This window comes from Pinus tabuliformis, chromosome X (genome assembly GCF_031772625.1).
Source record: "Pinus tabuliformis cultivar Carrire ecotype Pingquan chromosome X, CPIR1, whole genome shotgun sequence".
In the NCBI taxonomy this organism is placed as follows: domain Eukaryota; kingdom Viridiplantae; phylum Streptophyta; class Pinopsida; order Pinales; family Pinaceae; genus Pinus; species Pinus tabuliformis.
The window spans coordinates 879195694-879219673 of NC_142308.1; positions in this window are offsets into that span (position 1 = coordinate 879195694).

Consider the following 23980-nt stretch of genomic DNA (forward strand, 5'->3'; position numbering starts at 1 on the left):
AAGAGGACTTGTGTAGTTATCAATACTTGGTTATCTGTCATCCTGCCTCTATATGAAGAACTTGTTATCCTCAGTCCATGATACACCAATGGAAAATATGTACTCTTCAAAGTGAACCTTGGTGAAAACACAATGCTTGCGTGCTAACTAGTGTCACCTACTCTAGTCGATTGTTTTTGGGTTAGCCCTTGGCAGCGCAGTCAAGCAGAGTAAGGTGAGGGGGGAAACCTTAAGAAGCATGTCAGAGGTATATGTAAACTACTTCACTGAAGGAACAACCTCTTCTACTCTCAATACATGGGGATCCCTCTTCCGCCTTTGAAACTAATAAGTGCTATGCATAGTTATGAAAAGGAAAAATGGAAAAAGTGAAAAGTGAAAATTTTCGAAAAAAATGAAAAATGAATAAGGCGAAAGAAGAGAAAGGCTTCTTGTGCAGAGAGGTGATGCAAGTAACTCCGCCAAGGTACTGACCAGGCTCGCTGGCAATGGAGCGATGCTTGTGTTCTTGCATGACTCTGTCAGCGTACTGTCCATGCCTGCTAGCAGCAGAGCAACACCAGAGATGAAACTAAAACTCTGACAACTATATTTCTTGTGCACCAATATACCCCTCATCCCTAATCAAAACAACTGTGTTGACTTGAATTGGAATGTGTCGACCAACCAAGAGCTTGGCAGATGCTACATCTTACAATCAAGCAAGGGTAGAAACCAATATGAACTGTGAACTGAACAATACTTTTGTAGGTGTTAGACTTGCTTTTCACGAACAGGGTCCATTCAGAGAGCTTGAGTTCTACCAGTGTGTAGCTAAGTGTTGTAGCGGCTACAACCACCGTCCAAAAGTTTTCCTTATCTTCGTTTTGGAGCCTCCCTACCAACCATCCTCAGCAGCATGTCTTGCACTGTCAAGTACATGAGCTTCAATGGTTTTCTAGAAAATTGTGAGCCTGTGCATGACAGCTTATTTCACTCCCCTCACAGGCAGTTTCTTCAAACTTGGTCCAACTATAGGTTGAGCAGCTCCCTCAAGAAATTGTGCAATTCTAGAGGGGAACCAGTCTTCCCTCCAGAAATTGTGTAATCTTGACTGGTAGCCTCCTAGGCTCAGAAACTGCGCAATCATGTCAATCAACCTTCCCAGTGAAAACTACACAATCTGGCCCAGCAGGACTGCACAGCCTAGAAATTGTGCAATTCTAGGTAGCAGTCAGCCGCTCCTCCCAGAAATTGCACAATTCCTCTGGGAAGCCAGCACAACTCCCTCCCAGAAATGTGCAAATTTGTCCCTCAGGCAAGTAGGTTGTTGCATGTGCCATCAGATTAACTGGTTCCACTCGGGACCGAGAAAACTTGACTTGCATGCATGGGATGCTTTTTCCCGAAATAACAAAAAGAAACATGAAAAAGCATCCCTAGATTTTAGGGAGATATTTTTAGCAGATGGAGGTTACATGCAAAGATCGTTTTAGAAACATTCCTCCAAGTGTTTCTTTTTCCTAGATTTGTGGCATGTGTGTCATGAGCCTCAAGCTTATTTATTCGACACCCCAGAGCTCAATTTCTCACATCGATATTGGATCTCTGACATCCCACAACACATCCAGGAGTCTTCGACACGTCCAACTCAACTATTTCCAGGTAAGTCTGCTTAATTTGTATTTTGCAACATTTCTATTGATTTTTGTGTTTTAGCTTGTGTGAGTGTTGTCTGCTTGATATATGTGAATGCTTGCTATCATTTTCATGCATATTATCTTGTACTAGCACCTTTTCATATTTCATTATCAACTCATTGTTGTCACATGCATGGCATTGTTTTGCACGAACGGTCACCGATTTGGCAACTCATTTCACACACATGCATGTTGTTATGTTTTCTAAATCTTGAATTCATTATCTGCATGCACGATCACTCACTCTTGCTTACACTCAGTATCTTCATGCATTCACATCCACATTTGCTTTCAGTTGCCCGTCGGAGGGTTTGCGCAGCCTTGGCTCAAACTGTGCGTCGCCAAGACAACATTGCACAATCTTGAGAGGGAATGCTCTTCCTTCCTCCTAGAAAATGTGCAATTATGTCCAGTGACTGTCCTCTAGTCTTGGCTTCGAAAATTCTAAGAGGCAGTGACTATTGGCCTAGAAAATTTCACAATGCAGTCCCTGGGCCTGCATCACTTTCCTATTGGAATTGCATATTGCACAATCCCATCACCCATCAAGCCAGTCTGGATTGTGCATTACACAATTCCAGCAGCCAACCAACCTCCCGGTAGTTTGGAATTCCTTTTGTGCAGTTCTAAAAGCCAATCTCCCAACCTCCCAGGAAAAATTGTGCAATCCTTGCCAGTCAATCCCTAGGTATGTAGCATGTCATCCCTCAAGTTTGGTTTGGTTTTGAGGATAGGTTTCTTGCCATGCATGTCACCATGTATCCAGATATAGCAGGTGTTCGTTCGTCTCTCAACATTTTAGGATCAATGGCCTCCAAGAGAGCAGGATCAAAGGACACTGACGAGAGTGCAACTGGAGCAATAGTTGAGCGAGTGTCTACCAGTTTTCCAATCTATGAAGGAACCAAGATAATTTTATACAAAGACATCAAGCTAAAATGGAAAGAGGCCAATGATGCATTTGTAGACACATTTGGGGAAGACCTCGAAGACTTCCAAGTCTATGTGAACATTCACAAGTCTGGCTTGTACCAGATTGCATGCAAGTACCCCACGTTCCCATGTGTGAACATGATACATTGGATCGTCTCATACACTGAAACTAAGATGATGATATTGAGCAGTGTTAGTGGGACAAAGATTTCTACCTTCAGTGCACAGGATTATCAGTAGTTGTATCATTTTTCAAAGCTAGTGATCACCATGGAGACACCTTTCAGCCTACCCAACAGCAATGCCAACTCCAGGGATATCTTGAAGAACTGGGTAAAGGATCCAACCAAATTCAGGATGACACCGAACCAGATTTACAAGACGAAGACATTGCGAAAGGTGTATCAATACTTGGTCATCTTTGCATGTCGCTTGTATGGCCAAGAGAGCGCATATACCTTCCTGCAGAGTTGGGTGATCGCATTGGACCAACTGGCCAGTGAAGGCAAAGCATGCAATTGGTCTGACATGTTGGCTCATAGGCTGAAGGAATAGGTAACAGGAGCTCGAAAGCTGCCCAAAGGTCAGCAAGAAGAAATCTACATGTTCGTGTACATCTTGGATGCAATATGTGCCCATCAGCAGTTCTCGGGCATGAAGTGGGCCTGGAAATCAGCGGAGACCTCTGTGAACACTTATTGTAAACTAATTTTCGAAAGCAACTTCAGAGGAGTTATCACACAACTATCATATCATTTGGTCACCCCGATATACAAGATGATATTTGAGCAGGATCCACCTTGCATGTCGAAGGCGACAATGAAGGCACTGATCGATATTGCGAATTGGTATGCCTCACCGTCAGGCACCTTCATATGGATGTATAGCGCAGAGAAGCCTCCACATGTTCTGCTGAAGTTTTCCATGGACAAGCTCGTCATTGAGGAAGTATCATATCACATCTCGGAAGGACTATCAGCTAGGCTACACCGGAAGAAGAAGGCACCTTGGCCCACTTCTTCCATTGTGGATTGGGTTATACGAGATACGAAACATCAAGCATGGATATTTTGAAACAGAGGAGATCAAGAAATATCCTTTCGATGTTCAAAGATTCAATCCGTCTGACCTGCACTGTATTGTGAAAGATCAATGCGCGAGAGTACAGTTTCAGTGGATCCACAAGGCATGTCATTGGGTAGAGGAAGACCCATGGAGATATTTTTACAGTTTCTCCAATCTCAATGAACTATTTGGCATCGTTGTGGAATGGTTAATGAAGCAGAATGAAGCAGCATCGAGGAGAGCACCAATAGTAGCAGTAGCAGAGGTAAACATATTAGCGTGTGACAAAGGCAAGAGGAATATTGTCGATAATGCGGAGGCAGAATAAAGTTGTAAGTTCAGAGCAGACCTAGTTGTGCAGAAAGAAACTTTGGCAATAGAGGCGAAGAGGCAATAGTGCAACAAGAGGAAGGTGCAAAGGCAGAGAGAAAAATAGAGAATGGATGAAATAGAAAAGGAGTTTCATAAGTTGAAGAAGCAACTCAAGAAGGAATAGGAGTTGCACAGACAGGAGAAGGAAGCACGGCAAGAATAGATAAAACAGGGGGTGCAAAATGTATAGATAGATGACACTACACCCATACAAGTAGTAGACTCATCAAAACAATTGGCACCAAGCATTCAAGGTGAGCAGCTGCAGGAGAAGGACTTCACTTAAGAGATAGAACAAGCACTTGAACAGATGGATATGGATATGGAGCAGAAAGATTTAAAACAAGATATTGACCTCATGCCTTATCATCAAGAGGTTGACCCACTAGCTCCACCAGATCCAGCAATAGAGAAAGTCCCAAGAGACCAAGGAAACATTGAGATCCTTGGAGACAATCCGAAAGGAGAGATGCACAACATATCGTTCAACAAGTCACATCATAGAGTTGTGTAATCCCAGAGACTGTCTACTCCGGATGATCACACATCTCCTATGAAGTTTGAGGAATGATTGATGTTGTATAGCATGCACAAACATCTAGTAGCATTGCCCGATGATACCAAAGCATATACCAAAGCCACTAGCTCGAGTGTTCGCTTCTTGATAGTTGAGAATGAGCAAATGGCTAAGGAGCTACAGACGACCAAGCAAGGAGGAGAACTGGTTATAGAATCCACCCAAGCAGAGTTGAAGAAGGCAATATTGGATGAAGTATTGTCCCTTGAGTCAGTCATGTGTGTGTTGTATTCCAAGTTTGGCACCATGCATAAGGCAGTTTTCCATCTCAATGGTTGGCAGCAACGATGCACTAGAAGAGCACGTATCTTGTCAAACGTGCATACTGTTGTTGACTACATGAAAACAAGGACAATGAGATATAAGGGAGCCCCATTACACTCACCCAAGATGATGAATCCCAGAGCAGTCGAGCTGAAGGCACACATCCAGAGTCAGATATAGAACTATGAAGATCTCCTGCAACTCATCACTAGTTTTCAGGCTTCATGCGCTGATATTTAGGAGTATGGATTTTGTTGTGCACGCACATGCCATCCCATCTATTGGGACACTCACCGAGGAAAAGACAAAGGCACAAGTCCGACTAGACCTTGAATCATACTTTGATGAGTTGATGCGCATATCCACCACCCCAAACTTGGTGATTAGTGTAGACATCATGCATCAGTATGTTGTTGGTCCAACCGCACTCAAGATAGTGATGTGCATGTTATCAGATGAGTTGGACAAAGGATCCCGAGTAGTCTACCCGAATGCAATGGAGGAAAACTTCATTTCCAAAAAGATGTCACCACAGAGCACACGGACACTATCATGGACTACCAAGCATGGCATCAGTTCACTACTGTCGACCATCGTGAGGATGTCAAAGAGCTGGTCTTCCCACATTTTTCTGAGTCATAGTGATTTCTTGCATGGCTTACTCAAGCCCATTTTGTCTCACATGGGTAAATATGCAGATTGTATGTAATGTCTTGTCAAGTGGAAGTTCAAGTGTCGATAGTTGGATGTAATAGCCATAGAGTAGATGAAGAGTCATGAGGGTAGATGAACAGTCACAAAGGGGAATGTCAAGGGCCACCCCACCCTTTTCTATAAATAGTCCCTCATAACTCATTGTAAAGGTTCTCTGTCAGCCAAGCTTTCGATAGTAGTATCTTAGAGAAAGCTTGTAGAGTATTGTAACGAGCCTTAGCTTCTCCACTATGCAGAGCTAGTATATCTCTTTGGAGGAGTAGGTGGCAGTGACTGTAATGTTCCACTGTTGGAAATAATGGTTGGTCATGTTTGTATTGTATGATTGGAACTTACACTTTTTAATATAACAGATCTATCACATTTCATGCATATGTCATATTGCATTTCAGCTATTTTGTTTACTCTAAATGATATATGTATCTGTTTGCTTACAGATGCATGTGTAGCTATTTTTTGTATATGTATGTATGAATCTTACTAAAATGTGTTGGTTTTTTAACCATCACTTTGGATTTCTAGCTCACTTGCCTTCCAGTTTGTGATGCATCTTAGCTCATGTGTTCCCTTCTTAACTCTGTGCTTTCACAGGTTTCCAAGGGGTGCACTCACCTCACCCTCTGTGTGTTAGAACTACTCATGCACCTTCCTTGACTTGTTGCATATGTCACACCCTTGCTACCAACTGGGACATCTTACTTTCCTCTGTGTGAAACCGCATCAAGGTGATACCGTATGACCCACTGTTGGGAATCCTACACCAAATGGTATGAGGTCTAGTTGGGACTTCTTATCGGGGAGATCCCCTAACATGTTGGCAAGTCCAACATTGTCAACAGATTCATAAAATTCATAAAATTTTTCATTATCCCACAGTAAAAGTTAGAGAAATAAACTACTTCTTTTTCTTTATTTCAAATGGAATTAGCCATGGATGATTTTGCTTGAATAGTTCTGCAATGAAGTTCCTATCCAATAAAAACATTGGAAGCAACAGGGGTTTGCCTTAGAATCCGTAGATGTGAATTATGGTTTTTTCCTCTCTCTCTTCATGTATGAATATTCCTTAGAGGAAGGCTTGTGCTTTATTTGAAATTTAGTTGGGTTCTCACCCAGTCCCCAAATAATTAACTTCTTTAACAAAAGAATCATGTACTTGACAAAAATCAAATGGGACCTATGTTTCCATAACATCAAGTACCACGTTGTACTAGTTCTATGTCTATATTCATTTTTTTTATGGGGTAGACCATTGAAGGTATGAAATGAGACTAGGGCTATGAAAACATATGCCATCATGAAATAATTATGAGTTTTGGACAGATCAGTTAACTAGCAGGACAATTCACTACAAATGAGTTCTACCTAGTCAAAAGAAAATCTCATTTGAAACAATAATATAATGCATAAAGAACGTACTTAGGGACATTTGAATTAGTTTCTCGTCTTATTATTTGGGAAAAAATCCGTGAAAAACCTCTAAAGGGATAAAAAATATTGAAATATATAGGAAAGAAATGTCACAAGGAATCTATACAAAAGGCATCATGAACTCCTAAATAATGTTCATTCCAATGGCCTGAGATTCCAAGACAGTATTGGATTTTGATAACTTAAGTAACTTTGTGGGTTATGGCAGCCTAAGGAGCTTTCTGATTGCTTTTGGAGTCAAAGGGACTAGGCTATTTTTTAATCCAAGCTTGATGGTTTTGGTTTTTGGATCAAAATGTTGTGCACACAAATAAATAATTTCTTTGAAATCAAAAACTTCAAGAACACATGTAGTTTTTTCCATTCTGGTAGTCCAAATCTCGTTACTTATCTTGTCATCCGAAGATAAGTTCAAATACCTCTGGTATGTAGTGTTCCAATGATTTTTTTTATCTAAGCAAGCAAGTGAATTGAACGTGTCACTGCAAACTTGATCCTTCTCCCTTCTATTTGCCATTTGTTTGTTGTACTTAACGATATATGGCTTAATCAATAAATCCATTTTAGTAAGTCTTAGTTGTTAAATCCTCATTATTTGGTGTAATTACTAATATGCAATGTCCTTTCATGCCATTTTGTTGGAAAAGGAAAAACAATAAGTAGAAGTTACTAATTCATGTTCGTGCTTTACGAGAGGTGATGGATAATAAATCCCGAAGTATGATTTCTATCATGTCACCTTTACCCGGAGATAATTTTTCTTTATTTATGCTTTAAGTGACATAAAAATGAGAAAAAATAAGGAGAATATAGTAAAGGTGGTGAAGTGACATTTTGAAATGTGATATTTGTAGTTAATGTTAAGTAATGGTGTGAAGTGTAGGTGAGTGGATTGTGCAGAGTCTCATGTTGTGTGAGAAATGAGTATGTGTAGAGGTATGGTATCTAGAGGTGGGTATGCAAAAGCCGGTGTGCGGAAGGGAAGTATGTGGAGGTTAAATGCATAAAATAAAGTATGTGGAGAGGTAGAGTACAAAGAAGGAATACGTGGAGAGAGATATGTGTGTAGTTTATTCACACACTTGAAAAATTAACGAAGTGTTGTATATAAAGGAAAGAGTGTGGAGTAAACTTATGTAAAGCCTTTTCAATGAAATTTTTCTCTACATATGCCTAGACAATTTTTTGGGTTAACATTTGGCTCTAACTGTGGATAATGATCCCCTATAGTTTACTAAGAACCCATAATATGACCAGTTGCCTACCCCATTGGGCTATGGAGCCAAATTTTATGGTAAATCTATTCAAAGATAATACAAGTTGGAACTATACAAGATATACATTTATATGGTACAAGGAAGTATGAAAATCTTGTTAGGTGAAGAAATGTTTGAGGTGGTGCCCATTGATAGGAAAACTAAGCAGTTGATCATCCGTCCATTTAAAGATATACAAATTGAAGCAATTTATTCTTCCTATAATGTATGGTCCAATCCATAAGGCATCAATCTTTTTATGCATGGAAGGTTTTTCTTTAGTTTTATTCCACATTAAAACGAGTTTCCACTTGAAAAAAAAAACTTATCGGTAGTTGCTTTGTTGAAATTTCGAACAAAAACCTATTGTCTTCTTTGGATGCTTCTGAAATATTCTTGTCTCTACTCCTCCAAAAAAAATTCCCAGGGTGATACCCCGAACTCTGTGCAGGGGGGCTACCACCCCCCTAAAAGCCCCCGACAGGGGGGGTTGCACCCCCCTATGAACCCCCCGTGCATGCAACTAGTCGTGGAAAGAAAATAACGTGCACCCAACATTCTCCCATTTGTTGTTTTATTTTCCACACAAGGGGTCATAGGAGAGCTTATTCATTGGTCCAGCCCTATAAAACCCATTGTTTCTCTACACCAATAAAACTTCTCATTGCTCACAGACTTCATCGATGCATCTGCAACATTCTTCAAAGTGTCCACCTTTACTAGAAACACCTTTTTTCCTTGACCATATCCCTCACAAAGTGATACAAAACGTCAACTTGCTTTGTCTTTGAATGATAACCAGGGTTCCTTGCCAAGAAAATTCCACTTTGGTTGTCACAGTCTATCCTTATAGCTCATTGTACCAACCCCATACTTGAACATGATATTTGCAACCAAATTGCTTCCTTTCTTGCATAAGTCGTTGTCATGTATTCAACCTCTATAGTTGAAAGACCCACTACAATCTATCTTTTTCTCATCCAATTGAATTCTCCTCCAAATAGGTTAAACACATACCCACTTGTCGATATTTTCTGATCTAGATCTCCAACCTAGTCTGCATCAACAAAGCCACGGATGTACAAAAATATGTCCAATATTGTTCTTCCTTGGTAGCACAAACCATAATCACTATTGCCACACAAATACCTGAAAACTCGCTTCACTATTGTCCAATTCCCCTTCCCTGGTTTTGACATAAACCTGCACAATAATCCCACTGCATGTGCAATGTCTAGTCTAGTATATACCATTTCATACATCAGGCTACCGAATTCACTTGTGTATGAAACATGAGACATGTCCTCTTCATATTCTTGTTTCTTGGGACACTATTCAACAAATAAATTTACACCAACAGGAATAGGAACCTTCACCGGTTTACTATCATGTTGTTGTAGCGGCTACAACCACCCTCCAAAATTTTTCCTTAGCTTGTTTTGGGGGCTTCCTACCGACATTGCCCAGCATCTTGTCTTTCTTTCTCAAGTACAAAAGCTTCAATGTTTTTCTTGCACAAAGTCAGCCTTTCGATCACAGCTGGATGCATTCCCCTCACAGGCTGATCACCCGGGCTTGGTCTAGCTGCAAGCTGAGCAGCTCCCCCAAGAAATTGCACAATTCTAGATGGAAACCATCCTTCCCTCTAGAAATTGCACAATCCTAACTAGCAGCCTGCTGGGCTCCAGAATTGTGTAATTCTGCCAGTCAACACTCCCAACAGGAATTGCGCAATTTTCCCCAGCAGGGCTGCTCAGCCTAGAATTTGCACAAATCTAGGCAACGGTCAACTACTCTGCCCAAAAATTGTGCAAATCTCCTGGGCATTCAGCCCAGCTCCCATCCAGAAATGCGCATTTCCTTCAAGCAGTCGAGAAACCTCTTGCATGTGCAACTGAGTTGATGATTCCCTCCGGGAATGAGCAAAACTGACTTGCATGCATGAGTTGTTTCTCCCAAGGAAGCATGCAAAGGCATCCCTTGTTTCAAGGATCTATTTTTAGCAGTTGGAGGTTACATGCAAGGATCATTTTAGAAACCTCCCACTAAGTGTCTCTTTCCCTAGATTTGTGGCATGCACGTCACAACCTCGATATTATCAAAACTCATCAATTGGACGTTGCAAAGCTCATTCCTCACATAAACCTTGCAACTCTGACATCCCACATCACATCTAGGAGTAGTCGGCACATTCATCTTAGCTGTTTTGGGGTAAGCCCACTTTCCATGCCTTGTGTTGCATCTCTGTCGTTTTTTGTGTTTTCGCTTGTATGAGTATTGTCTGCTTGATTTCAGTGAACACTTGCTTTTGTTTACATGTATACCACTTGTCCTAGCATTGTTTATGTTTTCGTTGCTATCTCACTATTGTCGCATGCACGAAACTGTTTTCACGAACAGTCGTCAATACAATGACTCGCCTCACCCACATGCATGTTGTTTCATTTTCTGAATCTGTCATTCGTCATTTGCATGCATGATCATTCACTTATGCTTACACTCAGTATCACCATGCATTCGCACTCACATTCACTTTCAATTTCCCGTCGGCGAGTCTAGGCAGCCTTGTCCCGGACTCTGCCTCACCAAGAACCTCACCCAGACGGCATTGTGCAATACTGAGAGGGAAGGCTCTGCCTTCCTCTCCAGAAATGTACATTTCTTCCCAACGGCTGTCCCCCAGGACTTATATTCGCAATCCCGAGGGACTGTGACTGCTAGCCAAGAAAATTGTGCAATGTAGTCATTGAACCTGCAACCATTTCTAGCTCAGATTGTGCATTACGTAATCCCAGCAGTCAGTATCTAGACTAGATGGTGCATTGTGCAGTTCCAGTAGTCAGTCAGTCTCCCAACAACCTAGATTGTGCCTTGTGCAGTCTTTTCAGTAAGTCTCCTGACCTCCCAACTGAAATTGCACAACCTTCATAATTAGTCACACAGGTATGTTGCAAGCTAGTTCCTAGGTTCATTTTGGTTTTCGACTGACATATTGCTTGCCATGAGTGTTTCCATTTCTCTAGGTATGGCAGGTGTACATCTGCCTCTTAGCAGTGTAGGTACAATGGTTTCCAAGAAAGAAGAGTCAAAGACACCATTCAGAGCACACCTCAAGATGCAGTCGATCAAATGTCAATGAGCTTGCCTTCTCACGAAGATATCAAGTTATTCGTAGACAAGGACATCGAGATATGACAACAGCAGCATCACATCGAGTAGCATCATGAACAACAGCTGAAGGAATCATACTAAATGCAATGAACGCAATGAATGTAATGAATGTAACAAATGCAACGAATGCAAGAGGAAGGTTGTTGATAACACAAAGGCGGAACAAAGTTGCAACCTCAAGTAGATCCACTGATGATGAAAGCAACTTTGGAGACTCAGTATATGAGGTGACGATGTGACATGAAGATCACACGAAGACAAAGAATGGAACAAAGAAGGAGTTGCATGTGCTAACGTAGCAACTCAAGGAATAACATGACGCTACAGAGATAGATGAATCAGTTGTAACAGGAATAGGAACAGAAGTGGGCACAAAATGTACTCACAGATGAAACTATGCTTGTAAAAGTTAAAGATCCATCCCAATAGCTGACACAAGGTAGACATGGTGAGAAGTTTTGTTGATCGCATGCAAGGGATTCATGTCATTGAGCGCACACATGTGATCAACCCATTCATCACACTCACCAAGGCAAAGACAAGAAGCAAGTCCAACTGGAGCTGAACATGTACTTCGACAAGTTTATGTGCATGACCACCAAAAAACACTTGAAGATCAGCATGGACACTATGCATCAATGTGTTTCTAGTTTAGATGCACCCAAGAAGACCATTCGCATGTTAGCAGAGGAGTTGGATGAAGGAGCTGAACCAATGCACCAGTTGCAATGGAGGCAAGAGTTCGCTTTAGCATGGTGTCACCATGGGGTACATGCACACCATTACGGATGACCAAGCTTGGCATCAACTCACCACTTTCACCATTACAATCATGTCAAAGAGTTGGTCTCATCACAACAGACTGAGTGACAGTGATGTCTTGCATGGCTTTCTCAAGCCATGTTGTCTCACATGAGTACATGTGCGTTGTAATGTTTAGTCATGTCAAGTGTAAGTCAAGTGTCAATAGTTGGGTGTAACAGTCATAGAGTAGGTGAAGAGTCATGAGGGTAGTTGAACTATCACAAAGGGGAATGTCAAGGGTCACCCCACCCTTTTCTATAAATAGTCCCTCATAACTCATTGTAAGGGCTTTTGGTCAGCCAAGCTTCTAATAAGACTATCTTGAAGAAAGCTTGGACAGTATTGTAACGCACCTTGGCTTCTCCACTTCACGGAGCTAGTACATCTCTTTGGAGGAGCAGGTGGATGTGGCTATAACACTTCACTGTTGGGGCTAGCAGGTTTACATGGATGTATTGTATGATTGGGACTTACACTTCTTTATATAATAAGAGCCAACACATTTTCATGCATATGTTGTTATTGTAGTTGGACTGCTTTGGTTGCTTAGCAATATATGTTGTTTAACTTACGTATTTGTGTATGAACTGCTTCGTATGCGATTATATGAATCTTGTTGCAGATGTGTTGTTGGTTTAACCATCACTTCGGATTATCGACGATCTACTTTCTAGCTTGTGATGCATCTTCACTCGTGTGTTCCCTTCTTAGTTGAGTATTTCTACATGTTCCTAAGGGGCACACTCATCTCACCCCCCATGTGTTAGAACCTCTCATTCACCTTCCTTGACTCACTACAGTGGTCACACCCTTGCTACTAATAGAGTTATCTTACTTGCCTTTGTGCGACATCGCGGTCAATGCATTACCTTATGACCCATTGTTGGGACTCCTACACCAAATAGTCTGAGGTCTAATTGGGACTTCTTACCTGGGAGATCCCCTTGACATGTTGGTAAGTCCAGCACCATCAACATTTCTGGCGCTAGAAGGAGGGACAAATGACAAGCTATGTCCTCTCATCTGGTTTTGAACCTATGCATACCTTTCATGGATTCTTGCACTCTTCTCCCTCCGCGAAGTTTTTTTAATCATGAAGATGTCTCCATCATGGGGGAGTTTTTATATCTCTTGTCCACTTTCATGTATGATGGTGAAGGTGAAGTGGCCTAACCTGAGTACTTACGTGGCTTTCTTTCCATGCTTCATGAGGAAGATGGGTGTTCTAACGAACAGGCCAGCTTGTTGCTTGCACACACACTTCGCGAATCTCCACGTAAATGGCTGCTCAGCCTATCGGTTGATAGCGTGCACTCACTTGAGCACTTTTGTGATCTTATTGAAGACACTCTCTATCATTTGATCCAGACCATCTTGACCAAAAACTGCTACAACAACGGAAATCTTTGCATGAATCAGTTATTGATTTTTGGCAGCGCTTTTATGACTTGTAGTTTTAAGCTTTGAGAATCCAGATGAAATTTTTTTATCTTTGGGACCAGTTTTAGTATTGCCTTATGAAAATTGCATGTCCTAAGAATAAGCTTGAGATCAAGCCTTGCTCAACATTCTTCACTAATGGAGTTGTGCAATCTCACGGGGATGCGGTCACTATCTCAACTGATTGTCCACCTTCCTTTTATTCAACATCCCACCACTGCCTAGTGATGTTGAAGATCATGCTCACACACCTATTAATAAGATAAGGAGAGGCAAATAGATATCCGAGGAATAAGAACTTGATTCAAGGTAATATATTCCTCCCCATGAAATGAATAGGAATAACCTACATGACCAAATATTGAGGAGTGAACTTAATTTTAAGACCATGGCCAAGCTCCCTCTTCTATAAGCAACCAACATTTTACAGAACTAGAAAAAAACCATAACACTCAAAGCTCTCCACGCTTACTCTACCCTACCCTACCCTATCCTACCATTTACACTCGGGCCCAGGGCATCATGAGGAGAGAGGGTAAAATACACCCACATTATTGATTACAACGAGTGAACGAACCCTGGCCACTTTTGATTGCTTACTTACACTAACAAGACCTAGGCAGTTTATAGAACCAATAGGATGTAGAGATTTGGTTTTGAGTCCTTCGAGTTCTCATATGCATTATATTCTATGACCTCCATCTTCGCACTTGGGTGTTCCTCCGGATGATGATGTCTTGTGTTCATCCATTCTGGACTCTTCACTTGTTGTGAACGAGGAACAACCCATTGACGAAGTTGGTGTTGCAAAACCAACATGCGCTATCATTCATGAAGAATATGAGTGGGAGCTTGAACATCAACACTCGGTGAAGGATGACTCCCTTCTGTCCAAGCCCCCTCCATTCTTTCCTGACCTCTTTGGTGAACCTACTATCCATGATTTTGCATGTGTGTCTTCATCCACGGATGCACCCATTTTTTATCACTCACAGGACTCACCGAATGTTGGTCCATCATTTGACAATGGAGATGATAAGATATTCATTGAAAATACACTTGAGCTTTCAGCTGTCTTTTTTGGAAACACAGAGGATGACTTTTTTCTCTTTTCATCTACTCCTCTATTTGATTCATCTGATCATGAGGATGCTAATGAAATCATTTATTTTTCTGATTGTGGTAGTCGTGATCCATTTGTTTATGTATTTGATCATGATCATGACTCTATCACAATTGATCTTTCGAAGCCAACGGTTTATGATGATCTACCATATGATGAAGTTGAAACACCCAATACTACTGAGGCACTTCAGCCCAAGCTGATGGTTATGTCAAGTCCTCACTCTCTTGGGGTTAGTCTCACTTCCAATCATGAAACTGTTTAATCACCCAAGGCTCCTCATCACTCATATGTATGCATTAAAGATCCATCTCACACACAAATCACACTTCCTCCACTCGAATTGCATGATCCCATCACTCATTCATTGGAGGAATCTTACATTGCAAGCACTTGTTTGCGATGCAAGTTATCCTTGTTTCTTTCGTTTTCTTGCATGTCACAGTCAAGAGTGTGCTTATGCTTCAAAGATGCAAGAAATGACCCACAACACTATGATAAGTCCACAAACCGCTCATCATGCACTGGTACTCACTTATGTCCCATGGGCACTTCAAAACATGAAGTGTGGTTATCTTCATTGTTGTATCTTTCTTGCTTGTTGGTTCACACCACTAGGTTGCTCACGAACCAAACCTTCACCAACATGGGTCAACCAATGTGCCAGTGGCTGCATTGGAAATATCACTTCACGTTATTAGGCCCATGCATCGTTAGTGTAGGAGTAGGAATAGTGTTTGCTTTCAGTTGTTTGCTTGCATGATTGCTTTCTTACATGCTTTGTTTTCTGGTTCGTTTGCTTTCTTGTTTGATTACTTGCCTTGCTTTCACTTCCACTTCTGCTCTTTCTTTGCTTTGTTGTTTGTTAGTTCGTTGTTTCATTCATAGCTTAGTTTTGCATGAAACCATGTATGACTCTTGAAGTGAGCTGGCTAAAATACAAGAGGGCTTGTACAACTATCACTACTTGGTTATCTGTCATCTTGCCTATGTATGAAGAGCTTGTTACTTTTAGTCCATGATACGTCGAAGGAAAATGCATAGTGTTCTAAGTGAACCTTGGTGAAAACACAACGCTTGCATGCTAACTGGTGTCACCTTCTCTAGTAGATTGTTTTTGGGTTAACCCTTGTGCTATAGGGATTAATGCACGGGTGTTTGGTGATGTAGAAACCCTCAAGGATCTTCCTGGGATCCTTGGAAGATTGTCAGATTAGCTACAGTTGTCACAAAGATGCATGCATATCTATGTTAAACAAATGAGAATCAAAGTAGGAAAAAGGACTTATTACCTCAAGTCTTGGTGTGGTGTTGCTGGGGAGCGTAAAGTAGCAAGGCAGAAGACCCCTTAGCTAACTCCATATCAAAACCTACACTAGATAAGATAAGCATAATATCACAATATATAACTTTGACAAAAAATGCATTAACATATAAAGATATCTAATTACATGTATCTAAGCCACTCATAATAACGACATTGCATAAATATGTAAACAGATTACACTACCAACATCATGGAGTGGACAACACAATTTTAGTTCTATATTGATGTAGAAAATAGTGATTACAACCATTGGTTGTATCAGCCTTCCCTTACTCCTCCAACTCCTCTCTCTCTATCCCTTCTTAACCACTTGCTATGCCATAGTAAAAGACTATGATCGATAGTCAAATAGGAAATCTTTTCAAATGTTTCGACCCTAAAAGTATGGCCACTATGGTTACCTCAAATCACAAACACTACCAGGAGGGACATAGTCGCAGAAAATACACTGTGTGGGCAGGATACTTGAGTCCTCGACTTAGGTTTGATATCCCCGAGGGAATCCCTGATACAGATAATACCCAAAGGAGATGTAAGCGAAGGCAGGCTACCTTCGTTTACAGTCTGATGTTGTCTCGTATTTAGCTCTGCTTTTACTAGAGTGGTCCCGGATAGTATGAGTGCAGAAGGATTTCCCTCGTTAATGACACTAGTTTTGGTGTATGATCTTGGGCAATTAACTCACAACTTCCTAACCCAAGATCCTAGCCTAAACTAATGTGTGTTTACTCTAAAAAGAGTTGTTGATTGATTTTATTAGGTAAATTTTAAATGTACTTTGTTAGAGTCTTCGGTAGGGGTGTTGACGTATGAAGTTATATGGGACTCTGACTCAAATCATGCAAAAACAATTCTTGTATATTTCACTTTTGATGAAGAAGTTTATTCTACAAAGGGAGATTCATTTATATGTTAATATATATACCATGCATCTAGTTCAGTAAAACACTAGCACAACTGACATAACTAACAATGCTCACTAACAACTTTTGAAACCAAATAATGCAAATCTAACAAACTAAGAAGAAAACAATAAAAATTTTGTATTTTTTCTTTTATGAAAAACAAAAACTTTAAGAAGTAAAGCTATTTTTCTTAAAAAAAAATTTCCAGAAGACAGATCAATCAAACAAGCATAGTTGCAGATCCCTGATCAGTCTACAAGCAGATTTCCCAACCCATCAGGTCATAGAGTAGTCTATTTATCAAGAAATGGCTGGCTAACACTTTGTAATAAAGGGTACAGAGAGTTACTTGCAGCACTAATGCACTGTGTGTGAGGCCACAGTGCTTTATAAAGCATTGTTTACACTAGAAGATAGTGTTAGTGAGGAAAAGTGCTCAAAAAGAAGGTTGTGGGGATCATATCTAGGGCTGGGCACTGAGAGAAGGGTGTTGTATAGTCCTGAGTGGTCAAAAAGGGATCAAGAAGTACAGGAAGGCTTGGAAGAAAGAGGAACTTTGGGAGAAAACTGGGAACTAAGTGTAGTCCCCAGTGGAGTCACCAATTCTACTATAGGGATTAATGCATGGGTGTTTGGTGATGTAGAAACCCTCAAGGATCTTCTTGGGATCCTTGGAAGACTATCATATTAGCTATAGTTGTCACAAAGATGCATGCGTATCTATGTTAAACAAATGAGAATTAAAGAAGGAAGGAATTATTACCTCAATTCTTGGTGTGGTGTTGCTAGAGAACATAAAGTAGCAAGGCAGAAGACCCATTAGCTAGCTCCAAATCAAAACCTGCACATAGATAAGACAAGCGTAATATCACAACATATAACTTTGACAAACAATGCATTAACATATAAAGATATCTAATTACATGTATCTAAGCCACTCGTAATAACGACATTGCATAAATATGTAAATAGATTACACTACAAACATCGTGGTGTGGGCAACACAATTACAGTTCTATATTCATGTAGAAAAGAGTGATTACAACCATCGGTTGTATCAGCCTTCCCTTACTCCTCCAGCTTCTCTCTCTCTCTCCCTTCTTAACCTCTTGCTATGCCTTAGTCAGAGACTATGCTCGACAGTCAAATAGGAAATCCTTTCAAATGTTTCAACCCTTTCCACAATGGCCCTAGCCTCTCATATATAGCATGAGAGGATAAGCCTTTCCAAATCCCTCATGAGTTCCATTAGGAAAAAGTAGTGATGTTTCCATGCCTTTGTGCTCTTTCCCATTTGTAGACTCCATTAGGAATTAGTAATTCCTCCAAACAGGTCGAGTTCTGATGTTTCCCTACTTTTGTGAGCTGACATAGGAGAGAATCTTGGGATATTTCTTGGTCAACTCATTCCTTTGACCCATAGAAGCTCAATTAGGTTGACTAACGCCCTTCCCGAGGTAACAAACAAAGTTACCCTAGGCACTAATGCACCCTTAGCCTTGCTAGGAAGCTTTATAAAGCAGGTTATTAGTTCCTAGATAGCATTAGCTTGGCAAATGGGTTTGTGAACTTGGTCAGTCCTTCAGTGATCCTCCTCTTCTCCAATGATTTAATGAGGAGGTCATTTTCCTATATAACACCTTGTCAACTAAGTCAAGCAGAGTAAGGTGAGGTGGAAAACCTTAGCAGGCACGTCAGAGATACAATAAACTACTTCTCTATTGGAACAACCTCTTCTACTCTCAATAAGTCGGGATCCCTCTTCCGCCTCTAAAATTAATAGTGTTATGCATAGTGAAAAATGAAAAATGAAAAAATGAAAAGTCAAAAAATTTAAAATGAAAAATGATTAAGTCGAAAGAAGACAAAGGCTTCCTGCGCAGGGAGGTGATGCAAGTAACTTTGCCAGGGTACTGACCAGGCTCACTGGAAGCGGAGCCATGATTTTGTTCCTAAGTGACTCCACGGGGGTATTGTCTAGGCCTGCTTGCAGTGAAGCAACACCAAAGATGAAACTAAGACTCTAACAACTATACTACTTATGCACCTATATACCCCTCAACCCCAATCGAAACAATTGCGTTGCCTTGGCTTGGAATGTGTGTCAATCGACCAAAGGCTTGGCAGATGCTACATCTTACAATCAAGCTAGTGTGAAGCCAATATGAGCTCAGAACTAAACAATACTTCCCGAGGTGTTAGACTTGATTTTCACGAACAAGGTTCATTCAGAGAGCTATAGTTCTACCAGTGTGTCGCCAAGTGTTGTAGCGGCTACAACCACCCTCCAAAATTTTTCCTTAGCCCATTTTGGAGCCTCCCTACCAACCTTGCACAACATCTTGTCTTGCTTCATCAAGTACACAAACTTCAGTTTTTTTCTTGCACAAAGGAAGCCTGTCGATCACAGCTTGATGCATTCCTCTCACGGGCTGATCACCTGGACTTGGTCCAAATGCACGCTAAGTAGCTCCCCCAAGAAATTGCATAATTCTTGAGAGAAACCAGCCTTCCCTCCAAAAATTACGTAATCCTAATTGGTAGCCTACTAGGCTCCAAAATTGTGCAATTCTGCTAGTCAACACTCCCAACAGGGTTGCTTAGCCCAGAATTTGTGCAAATCTAGGGAGAAGTCAACTGCTCTGCCCAAAAATTGCAAAAATATCCTAGGTAGTCAACTCAGCTCCCAGCCAGAAACGTGCATTTCCTTCAAGCAGTCGAACAACCTCTTGAATTTGCAGCTGAGTTGATCACTTCCCTCCAGGACCGAGCAAAACTAACTTGCATGCATGAGTTGTTTCTCCCAAGGCAACATTCAAAGGCATCCCTCATTTCAAGGATCTATGTTTAGCAATTGGAGGTTACATGCAAGGATCATTTTAGAAACCTCCCACCAAGTGTCGCTTTCCCTATATTTGTGGCATGTGCGTCATAACATCAATATTATCAAAAGTCATCAACTAGATGCTGCAGAGCTCATTTCTCACATCAACCTTGCAGCTCTGACATCCCACATCACATCTAGGAGTAGTCGGCACATTCAGCTCAGTTGTTTTGGGGTAAGCCCACTTTCCATGCCTTGTGTTGCATTTCTTTCGCTTTTTGTGTTTTCTCTTGTATGAGTACTATCTTCTTGATTTCAGTGAACTCTTTCTATTGTTTACATGTATACTAGCTTGTCCTATCATTGTTTCAGTTTTTGTTGCTATCTCACTACTGTCGCATGCATGAAACTTTTTTCATGAACAGTCATTGATGCAGTGACTCGCCTCACCCACATGCATGTTGTTCCATTTTTTGAATCTGTTATTCGTAGTTTGCATGCATGATCACACTTATGCTTACACTCAATATCACCATGAATTCACACTCACATTCACTTTCAGTTTCCTGTGGACAAGTATGGGAAGCCTTGGCCCAGACTCTGCCTCACCAAGAACCTCACCCAGACAACATTGCACAATCCTTAGAGGAAAGGCTCTACTTTCCTCTCCATAAATGTACATTTCTACCTAGCAGCTGTCCCCTAGGCCTGATTTGCGCAATCCTGAGGGACAGTGACTACTGGCCAAGAAAATTGCGCAATGCAGTCACTAAGCCTGTAGCCATTGCCAGCTGAGATTGCACATTGCGCAATCCCAGCAGTTAGCAGCCAGACTGGACTGTGCATTGTGCAGTTCTGGCAGTCACTCAGTCTCCCAGTAGCCAAAACTATGCCTTGTGCAGTCTTGGTAGTCAGTCTCCCGACCTCCCAGCCGGAATTGCACAACCTTCATGATCAGTCACACAGGTATGTTGCAAGCCAGTTCCCAGGTTCATTTTGGTTTTCGACTGACATAATTCTTGCCATGAGTATTTCCATGTCTCCAGGTATGGCAGGTGTTCATCTGTCTCTCAGAAGTTCAAGTACAATGGTTTCTAATATAGCAGAGTCAAAGACATCGTTCAGAGCACACTTGGAGATGAATTTGATCAAATGTTGATGAGCTTGCCTTCTTATGAAGATATCAAGTTGTTCGTAGACAAGGACATCGCAATATGACAGCAGCAACATCACAGCGAGCAACATCATGAACAATAGCTAAAGGTAGCATGCCAAATGCAACGAATGAAATGAATGCTAGAGGAAGGTTATTGACAACACAGAGGTAAAACTAAGTTGCAAGCTCAAGAAAATCCACCGATGTTGAAAGAAACTTTGGAGACTCTGTCTATGAGGTGATGGTGCGACATGAAGATCGCACGAAGACATAGAATGGAAAAAAGAAGGAGTTGCATGTGTTGAAGCAACAACTCAAGGAAGAACATGAAGTTGCATAGACAGACGAATTAGTTGCAGCAAGAACAGGAATAACAATGGGTGCAACATGCACTCATGGATGAAACTACATCCGTACAAGTTAAAGATCCATCCCAACAACTCACATGAAGCAGACATGGTGAGCAGTGTTATTGACCGCATGCAAGGGATTCATGTCATTGTGCGCATGCATGCAATCAACCCATTCAGCACACTCACCAAGGTGAAGACAAGAAGCAAGTCCAACTGGAGTTGAACATGTACTTCGGCAAGTTGATGCACATGACCACTAGCAAACACTTGAAGATCAACACAGACACTATGCATCAATGTGTTTCCAGTTCAGCCCCACCCAAGAATACCATGCGCATGTTAGTAGATGAGTTGGATGAAGGATCCGAACCAATGCATCGGTTGCAATGGAGGAAAGAGTTTGCTTCAGCAAGATGTCACCATGGGGTGCATTCACACCATTACGGATGGCCAAGCTTGGCATCAGCTCACCACTTTCACCATCACAAGCATGTCAAAGAGTTGGTCTCATCACAATGGACCGAGTGTCAGTGACATCTTGCGTGTCTTGCTCAAGCCATGTTGTCTCACATGAGTACATGTGCATTGTAATGTTGAGTCATGTCAAGTGTAAGTCAAGTGTCAATAGTTGGATGTAACAATCATAGAGTAGGTGAAGAGTCATGAGGGTAGTTGAACTGTCACAAAGGGGAATGTCAAGGGTCACCCCAACTTTTTTATAAATAGTCCCTCATAACTCATTGTAAGGGTTTTTGGTCAACCAAGCTTCTGATAAGACTATCTTGAAGAAAGCTTGGACAATATTGTAACGCACCTTGGATTCTCCACTGCACGAAGCTAGTACATCTCTTTGGAGGAGTAAACAGATGTGGCTGTAATGCTTCACTGTTGGGGCTAGCAGGTTTACATGGATGTATTGTATGATTGGGACTTACACTTCTGTATATAATAAGAGCCAGCACATTTTCATGCATATATTGTTATTTTAGTTGGATTTCTCTAGTTGGTTAGCAATATATGTTGTTTAACTTACGTAGTTGCATATGAATTGCTTCATATGCGATTATATGAATCTTGTTGCAAATGTGCTATTGGTTTAACCATCACTTTGGATTGTTGACTGATCTACTTTCTAGCTTGTGATGCATCTTCGTTCATGTGTTCCCTTCTCAGATGAGTACTACTACATGTTCCTAAGGGGCGCACTCATCTCATTCCCCATGTGTTAGAACCTCTCATTCACCTTCTGTTAGGCCCCTATACCACTAGTGTAACCCTTATGGTTATTAGTACAACCAACTTATTATATTGATGTACCCATTTAGTGCCCATATTGTTACTATTGTGCCCCATAGAAGCCCACTACTATTATTATTGTGCCCTTACATTATTATTGTTATGTCAGCTATGATTATGTTATGACCCCTTAGACTCCTATATATAGAAAGGAGGTATTTTCATTTGTATCATCCAATAATTGTTCATTTATGTAATGTAAAGGAGGTTGCCCCCTCGAAGAGGCTGAATTCTAAGGCGTTGATCTATCTTTTCTATCTTTTCTTGAGCTAGTTTCATAACATTTGGTATCAGAGCTTTGGATTCTAGGGTTTCGTTGCTCCAAACAGGTCATCGTGGAATTTTCACTATAACTTTTTTTCTGCGATGTTTCAGAAGTTGCAAAAAAAAACCCATTTGAGAAGAAATTGCGCTGAACCTCGGATCCGAATTTCAGAGCTTTTCGTGCTATATTTGCGGAGATATGATCTGAGGAAGTTGGTATTTTTGTAGACTCCTAAATTACATTCCAAACAGGTGACCTGGGGAAAATCATCATAACTTTCTCTCTGGGGATCAGATTGAAATTTCGTAAGAAGGTATAGAAAGAGGATGGACTGTAGTTTCTTGTATGCATTTTTTAGATCCAAAGGTCGAAACAGTGACTCGTGGCACGTCGTACAAGTTCACTCTACTGAACTAGTCTATAATCAAGTCATTGTGGGAGATTTCACATAACTCTTTCTTGGAGAATCCCATTTGGATCAGACTGGTGGCATTGGAAAGAGGACATAGAGGGATACTACAAGTCACAATTTCAGAACTTAAATATCTGAAAGTACAGAGTTACATTCGTTTCAAGATCGAGCTCCTAAAATCAAGAAAAAGCAAGATGAGGAAGTTTGATGGCAAGGATCTGGTAAATTGGATACTTCGGATGGAGCAATATTTTGATCTACATGGTGTACCACTTTTACAAAAGGTATGTATTTCATCTTCATATTTAGAACCTGATCAATTTTTATGGTATGAAGGGCTTTGTTCTCGTAAACGACTTGTTACGTGGTCAATTTTCACAGAGGAAATGATAGCACATTATGAGGATACAAAGAGCAACACCTTCTTTAGAGCAACACCACAACAATTGGAAAGAGTAAAAGGGCTTTGTGACATAATGGAAAGAAAAATTATGGAAACCAGGAAGCATACCCCTCACAACTATAAATATGGAAGTGTTGTTTCTCCTAGCCTTCCACAACCTACAAGAGTTACACCACAACAATTGGAAGAAAAAAGAGAAAAAGGGCTTTG